The sequence below is a fragment of the Macaca thibetana genome, chromosome 1, assembly GCF_024542745.1.
Source record: "Macaca thibetana thibetana isolate TM-01 chromosome 1, ASM2454274v1, whole genome shotgun sequence".
Taxonomy (NCBI): domain Eukaryota; kingdom Metazoa; phylum Chordata; class Mammalia; order Primates; family Cercopithecidae; genus Macaca; species Macaca thibetana.
Window position 1 is genome coordinate 157,417,488 of NC_065578.1, and position 7,875 is coordinate 157,425,362.

At 49.2% G+C, this 7,875-nt stretch overlaps 1 long non-coding RNA gene across 2 annotated transcripts; it reads right to left on the reverse strand.

The window, feature by feature from the left end:
- Nucleotides 1–226: 226 nt before the first annotated feature.
- On the reverse strand, nucleotides 227–7,860 carry LOC126939620 (uncharacterized). Of its 2 annotated transcripts, none has more exons than XR_007720433.1 (3): nucleotides 7,359–7,860; nucleotides 6,383–6,539; nucleotides 227–2,035 (listed from the first exon to the last, which is right to left on the reverse strand). It is a non-coding gene; the product is annotated as an uncharacterized LOC126939620 (long non-coding RNA). The 2 variants fall into 2 exon arrangements; XR_007720432.1 differs by lacking the exon at nucleotides 227–2,035 and adding an exon at nucleotides 5,222–5,369.
- Nucleotides 7,861–7,875: the final 15 nt, after the last annotated feature.

Sequence of the window (7,875 nt, forward strand, 5' to 3'; positions counted from 1 at the left end):
GTGAGTCCTTGTCTCCACAAAAAAATTTAAAAAATTTGTCAGGCATAGTGGCACACACTTGTGGTCCCAGCTACTTGGGAGCCTGAGGCAGGAGAATCACTTGAGCCGTGATGGCGCCATTGCACTCCAGCCCGGGCTACAGAGCAAGACCCTGTTTCAAAGAAGAAAAAAAAGCTTTCTGCATTTAAAAAAAAAAAAAAAAAAAAAAAAAAAGAAGCTCAGAAGTTAAATGACTTACTCACAGGCATAAGGTTACTAGATCCTAGCACTGAGCCTGATTTGTAATTGTTATTTCCTTAAATGGTCATCGAATGAGAAATGAATGACTGCATGCATGGTACATGGCACTGGGTCTGTCTGGTTCCAGAGCACACAGTTTCTCCAGTGTAGCACACAGCTTCTCAGTGATTTTAGCTGGGGAAAGATCTCCATGGGAGATGTGGAGCTGGCAGAGCTCTGTCGCCTCTGGCTGTCCCTCCCCAGTCTCAAACTCCACCCTGTAGTTAGCACCTCAGGCATCTGAGCTTGGGAGTAGAATCCCTGGTATTCACAGTGACATAATCACCTCCTCGCTCCAGGCTTTTCAGAAGCCAGTCCAGTCACCTTGGTGTCTTTGCTATTTAGAGATTTATTGGGAGGTTGTCTGGTTCTATCCTGAAACCCTCAGGGGGAAGGAGATAGCATTACCTTTTATGCCTCTGCCTCTCAGCCTTGACTGAGCTCCACCAAGCAGCCTAACCCCAATCCCAATCTGTCCTGTAATTTCCGTTTCTAAAATATGAGCCATCACAGCATTTTGCTGCTGCCTCTAAAACATGAGAGGCTGAGACCCAGCTACTTGGGTCTTTGAGAGGAGATTGTGACGGGCTTCATTGGATTTCAGAACTGAAAAGGACCATTGTGTTCATTCGGCCTCACCTCTTACCTGGTGCCTGAAAGTCTCACAATGTCTCCATCATGCTTAATCTCTGCTTAAAGCCACTTGGGACTTGCCCCTTTGGGAAACTCCCTTAGACCTCTTCTTCCCTAACTTGAGCTCTGATCTGGCTTCCGAACTGTCTCCTCTGATGGAGGTTTGCCCTGCGAAGCCATTTCTTTTCAGCGTGGACTTTGCCTGCAGAAGAGCCAATACGTTTCCATGGCAAGAATGGGTTCGGCATTTCCCCACCTCTGCTTTCTGCTCAGCTAAATCTTTCTGCTTTGGAGGCCCTTCTGGTCTCTTCTCTGACTTCCCGCGTAGGTCTGGGTGGGGAAGGGGAAGACGCAGAAGGAGGTTCAAATTGGGAGGAAAGATCCCTTTACAGAAGTGTTTCTGATGTTCATTTGTCAGGGGGATGTTTCCTGAAGAAAGCGCCCTTGAAGGCCATGTTTGTTGTTGTTTCAAAATCTTCCCTGCAGGGGCAACACTCAAATCTGAGCATCACCAGCTGTGTAGTGAGGGGCTCATCTGTCAGCAGCTCCAAGGCTCTGCCAGCCTGTGATGACAGTCAAGGTGGGGCACGGGTGACCTCCAGAACTAGAGGTCACGGTCATTCCTAAGCTTGGGATTTGAGAGGGAAGAAGCAGCTGTCCAACTCTCCTTTCAGTGGTTTTAATTTCGTCCTCCGGTCAGGCGGAGTGGCTCATGCCTGAAATCCCAGCACTTTGGGAGTCAGAGGTGGGAAGATCCCTTGAGTCCCGGAGTTTGAGGCCAGCCTGGGTAACACAGGGAGACCCCATCTCTTTAAAAAAAAAAAAAAAAAAAAAAAAAGTCCTGTCCTCACAAAGTATCCAAAAGCTCAGAGTGCTAGGTGCTGGTTCTTTCTTCACCCCTTTCCAAACTCTGTTCCATCTTACTTCTTTTCACCAGACCCTCCTAAGTGTTTCAGTTAAGGAGGCTCCTGGGGCTGGTTCTCCTGTTCAGGTTCCTGATCTCTCCATGACTCCAGTCCTTTGGATGGAAGTGGAGTTTAGCAGTCCACACAGGTGAACACCCGCCATGGTGATCTCTCATTCCTCTTGCTTCCTCCTTCCTTCATGTTATTTTATTCCTGCCCTTTAAAAATATTTTTATTGATTATTTTATATTTACAAAAGCAATTTTTGATGCACATAGAAGACTCAAAGACTCGAAAAAGTTATCTTGGCCGGGCGCGGTGGCTCAAGCCTGTAATCCCAGCACTTTGGGAGGCCGAGACGGGCGGATCACGAGGTCAGCAGATCGAGACCATCCTGGCTAACCCGGTGAAACCCCGTCTCTACTAAAAAATACAAAAAACTAGCCGGGCGAGGTGGCGGGCGCCTGTAGTCCCAGCTACTCGGGAGGCTGAGGCAGGAGAATGGCGTAAACCCGGGAGGCCGAGCTTGCAGTGAACTGAGATCCGGCCACTGCACTCCAGCCTGGGCGACATAGCGAGACTCTGTCTCAAAAAAAAAAAAAAAAAGAAAAAGAAAAAGTTATCTTAGCACTCCCTCAAAATTAAAGTCATTCTTCCACTCAAAAAAAAAAAAAACAGTATCCGAGCCGGGCGTGGTGGCTCATACCGATAATCCCAGCACTTTAGGAGGCCGAGGTGGGTGGATCACAAGGTCAGGAGTTCAAGACCAGCCTGACCAACAAGGTGAAACCCCATCTCTTACTAAAAATACAAAAATTATCTGGGTGTGGTGGCGGGTATCTCTAATCCTAGCTACTCAAGAGGCTGAGGCTGAGGCAGGAGAATCACTTGAACCCGGGAGGCGGAGTTGCAGTGAGCCGAAATGGCGCCACTGCATTCCAGCCTGACCAACATGGAGAAACCCCATCTCTACTAAAAATACAAAATTAGCCAGGCATGGTGGTGCATGCATGTAATCCCAGCTGCTCGGGAGGCTGATGCTGGAGAATCGCTTGAATACGGGAGGTGGAGGTTGTGGTGAGAGGTGATTGCACCACTGTACTCCAGCCTGGGCAACAAGAGCAAAAACACCATCTCAAAAAACAAACAAACAAAAAAACAGTATCCACATTATGGTTATGTCTGTCTTTTCTTATAATATCCTCTCTTTAGAGATATACCTAAACAACTTTTTATCTTGGAATCATTTTAGATTTATGGGAAAACTGCACAGATAATACTAAGTTCCCACATGCCCTTCAACCAGTTTCCCCTAATGTTAACATCTTACGATACCATATTACAATGATCAAAACTGCAAAATTGGCCAGGTGTGGTGGCTCACGCCTGTAATCCCAGCACTTTGGGAGGCTGAGGCAGGTGGATCGCTTGAGGCCACGAGTTCAAGACCAGCCTGGCCAACGTGGCAAAACCATCTCTACTAAAAATACAAACATTAGTCAGGCATGGTGGTGCATGCCTGTAATCCTACTCAGGAGGCTGAGGCACGAGACTTGCTTGAATCTGGAAGGTGGAGGTTGCAGTGATCCAAGAATATGCCACTGTACTACAGCCTAGGTGACGACAGAGTGAGACTCTGTCTCAAAAAACAAACAACAACAACAACAAAAACTGAGAAACTGGCCAGGCCTGATGGCTCACATCTGTAATCCCGGCACTTTGGGAGGCCAAGGCAGGAGGATCACTTGAGCCCAGGAGTCTGAAACCAGCCCTGGCAACATAATGAGGCTCCGTTTGTACAAAAAATGCACACCTGTAGTCTCAGCTATTCAGGAGACTTGAGGTGGGAGGATCGCTTGAGCCTAGGAGGTTGAGGCTGCAGTGAGCTATGGTTGTGCCACGCCACTACACTCCAGCCTGGGTGACAGAGCAAGACCCTGTCTCAAAAACAAAAACAAAAACAATACTGAGAAATTAACACTGGCGGCACTATTTATTAAACTACAGACTTTATTCAGACTCCACCAGTTTTTCCACTAATATCCCTTTTCTGTTCTAAGATCCAATCTTGTTGCATTAGTATATATATAATTTAAAATAAAACGTATATCCCACGGTACACCATTTTGTTGCTGGCTTTTTCCACTTACTAGTATACCATAAGGCCAGGCGTGTAATCCCAGCACTTTCGGAAGGATGGGATCCCTGTAATCCCAGCACTTTGGGAGGCTGAGGTGGGCAGATCATTTGAGGTCAGGAGTTCAAGACCAGCCTGGCCAATATAGAGAAACTCCATCTCTACTAAAAATACAAAACCTAGCTGTCCATGCTCCCTTGAACCCGGGAAGCGGAGGTTGCTGTCAGCTGAGATAGGTCACGATTGTGCCGAAAGCGAGACTCTCTCTCAAAACAAAAAAAAAACCATAAACATTTCCCCAGGCTGTTAAAATTATTATTATTGGGCCAGGCATGGTGACTCACACCTGTAATCCCAGCACTTTGGGAGGCCAGGGCGGGCGGATCATGAGGTCAGGAAATCGAGACCATCCTGGCTAACAGCTGAAACCCCATTTCTACTAAAAATACAAAAAAAAAGTTAGCTGGGCGTGGTGGCAGGTGCCTGTAGTCCCAGCTACTCGGGAGGCTGAGGCAAGAGAATGGCGTGAACCTGGGAGGCGGAGGTGGCAGTGAGCCAAGATCGTGCCATGCCACTGCACTCCAGCCTGGGCAACAGAGCGAGACTCTGTCTCAAAACTAAAAAAAAAATTTTATTTTTCTTGAGGTGGAGTCTTGCTCTCCATCTCAAGAAAAATTGAGTGCAGGCTGGAGTGCAGTGGCACGTTCTTTGCTCACTTCAACCTCCGTCTCCCAGGTTCAAGCAATTCTCCTGCCTCAGCCTCCCAAACAGCTGGGATTACAGGCTCCCGCCACCATGCCTGGCTAATTTTTGTATTTTTAGTAGAGGTGGGGTTTCGCCATGTTGGTCAGACTGCTCTCGAACTCCTGACCTCAAATGATCCACCCACCTCTGCCTCCCTAAGTGCTGGGATTACAGGCGTGAGCCACCATGCCTAGCCTATTAAAATTATTCTATGCCATCATTTTTAATGGCAGCATAGTGTTCCATTGAGTGGATTTGCCATAAGTTGCTTAGCCAATGGCTTATTATTCTACATTTAAATTGTTTCTAATTTTTCACTATTATAAGGAATGATGAGATGAAAAACTCTTCCACACTTCTGATATACACATCTCTGATTATTCTGCCACCAGAGAAATTCCAGAAATGGAATTGCTGTGTCCCGGGGGGCTCATCCCTCCTCCTTCCAAGTCCACAGCCAGGATTTGGCCCTGCTGCTGGCCCTTATGCCTGAAGAGACTGCTCACCCTCATCCTGAGGCAGACAGAGGAAGGAGCACAGAGAGCTCAAAGTGGACCACCGGCCCTGGATGATGGAGATGGCAAGAGACGGGAACAGCGAGGGAACTCCAGGTCCTTCATGACCTCTCAGGCTTCCATGAGGCCAACCTGATGCAGCTGGGTATCTTGTCTCTGTGGAATGAGAAGGATGCTTGCTCTTAGCCCAAGGACAATGAGGAGGGGCTGTGTGTGGGGCCGGGGCAGAGACTGCTAATGCATTTTGCCAGCATCTTTGGTTTCTCCAATATCCAGCTAGACTATTAGCAGTTCCCCAAGGATGGCCTTGCTCCTCACGTCATCCCCCATTTCCTATAAATGGGAAGTGGCTGGGGAGTAGTGTGTGTGTGTGTGTGTGTGTGTGTGTGTGTGTGTGTGTGTGTGTGTGTGTGTGTGTGTGTGTGGTGGGGGAGGGAAGAGAGAGGAAGGGAAGGGGCCGTGGTGGTTTTCCTCCAGCTGACCTCATGGAGAAGTGAGGCCCAGAGAAGTTATTTGCCCAGAATGCCACAGCATCCTAGAGAGTAGTATGGGTTTTCTCTGAGGCTCTGAAGTCACTGGCCAGGCTTGCTGAGGGACTGCTGCCTCTGCCTTGTTTCTGGGGCCCAGAGACTGTTTTTTCTGTGTAATCAGGGGCTGTCGGGGAAGTAACTGGCCTAAGGAATTGCCTCGTTTTTTTTTTTTAGACGGAGTCTTGCTCTGTCACCCAGGCTGGTGTGCAGTGGCATGATCTCAGCTCACTGCAACCTCTGCCTCCTAAGTTCAAGCCATTCCCCTGTCTCAGCCTCCCCAGTAGCTGGGATTACAGGTGTGCACCACCACACCCACCAAAGTTTGTATTTTTAGTAGAGACAGGGTTTCACCATGTTGGCCAGGCTGGTCTCAAACTCCTGACCTCGTGATCTGCCCACCTTGGCCTCCCAAAGTGCTGGGATTACAGGTGTGAGCCACCACACCTGGCCAATTGCCTCCATTTTATCTGAAAATGGTACCCATCTCTTGGGTTATCCTAAGGATTCAATGAGTTAATACGCACAAAGTATTTAGAAACAGTGCCTGGCACAATTAGTAATGGTTAACTATTATTATTATAACATGAGGCTACATCAGCAGAAAGAGGGGGATTTTCAGAGCAGAGAGCCCTACTGTACCCTGTATTGGGTGGGGCCTGGCCAGCGCATCCACCTGGTTTGGTTGGGGGGGTGATTGGGTAGGGCCCAGGATCACTATGGGATCCAGGCTGTGTGCTCACTTCCCTGAGCTCTCCCTCCTCATCCCCTTGTCACAAGGCATAAAGCACAAGGGCCCCTGGAAAGAAGTGGTGGGAGGCAGGAGGAAGAGGGGGGCTGTTACTTGTCTGTGGTGGGACAACTCTCTCATGTTCCCCATGTTCTTTCCCAAGCCCGCAAAATAACACCGTCCACTCTCTCCTGGCTCTGTAATTTTCCAGCTGACCTGAAATTTCCCCTGACTCCTGACCTCTTTCCTGGAGGAGAGGGGACACCAGCTCAGAGACCCTGGACTCCACCCTGGTCTCTCTGCTGGCCATAAGAGGGTATGCCGAAGACTTTGGAAAGCCATCGCTAGGAGGGTCCCCAGGTAGAGGCGTGTGTGCTCCAGGGAGGCAACGCTGAGACAGTTTTCAAGTTAAACTTGTTTAGTGACTCAGAAGGTAAATTCTTGATTTTTCTCTTCTCAACTCTCTCTGGCACCTGCTCTCTGTTCCCCACTACCACCAGGGTGCCACTGTTTCCCTCTCCCTTCTCTATCTCCCTTTCTTCTCTGCCTCCCTCTACCTCTCAATGGAAGGTGCCCTTAGATCATTAGGCTAACTCCCACTTACAGAGGCCCAGAACATGGAAGGGACTTGGCCCACATCACACAGCTGTTGACACAGGGCCAGCATTGGAACCCAGTGCCACAATGCCCAGTCCAGGGCTAAGGCCAACCAGGTCTTCCCCTTCAAAGGCATCTTCCTGGGACTTCGTAGTATTCAAGTCAACGATCCATCTAAATTGGATTTCTCTCCACCCAATAAAACTCCATGGAGGAAAAAAGACAAAACTGCCCCCCACCCCCACCCCCCACCCCCAGGGCCAGCCTGGGACTCCACTTCTCCGCCTTCACCTGCACGTTTCTATCAAAGGCATTCTGGAACAGGTGTCTGTTAGGACCTTGCTCAACAGCTGACAAAGAGAACATTTCATTGGCAATTTATCATCCATTCTTCCCCATACACACTCTTAAGGAGAAAAAAAAAATGGAATTTGGTTTTTAGCGCAGAAAAAGGGATTGAGTTAGCTCTATCTGCGTTGGAGAATAGCAAAGAGCAGAAGGGTAATTCGGGAACAATGTGACCTCTCCTTTGAAGGGATGGTCCTGGACAGACAGGGTGCAGCTCTGCCTGGAGATCGGGTGGCCAGAAAGGCACGCCTGGGTAATGGTCGCAGCAGACTGGCTCCCAGGAGGGGAGAGGAGGTGCCCTGCGAAGCCGGGTAGCTTTCACCTAAATGTTTGGTGGCAAGCGACAGAGGGGGCGGTGCCCTGCCCTAGGTAATGATAGGGCAGTCTGGGAGCCACGCGGGGGCTGCCCGTCGCGGTGCGGCTACAAAGCCAGCTTGGAGACCTCCCGCTTTCTTCCCCT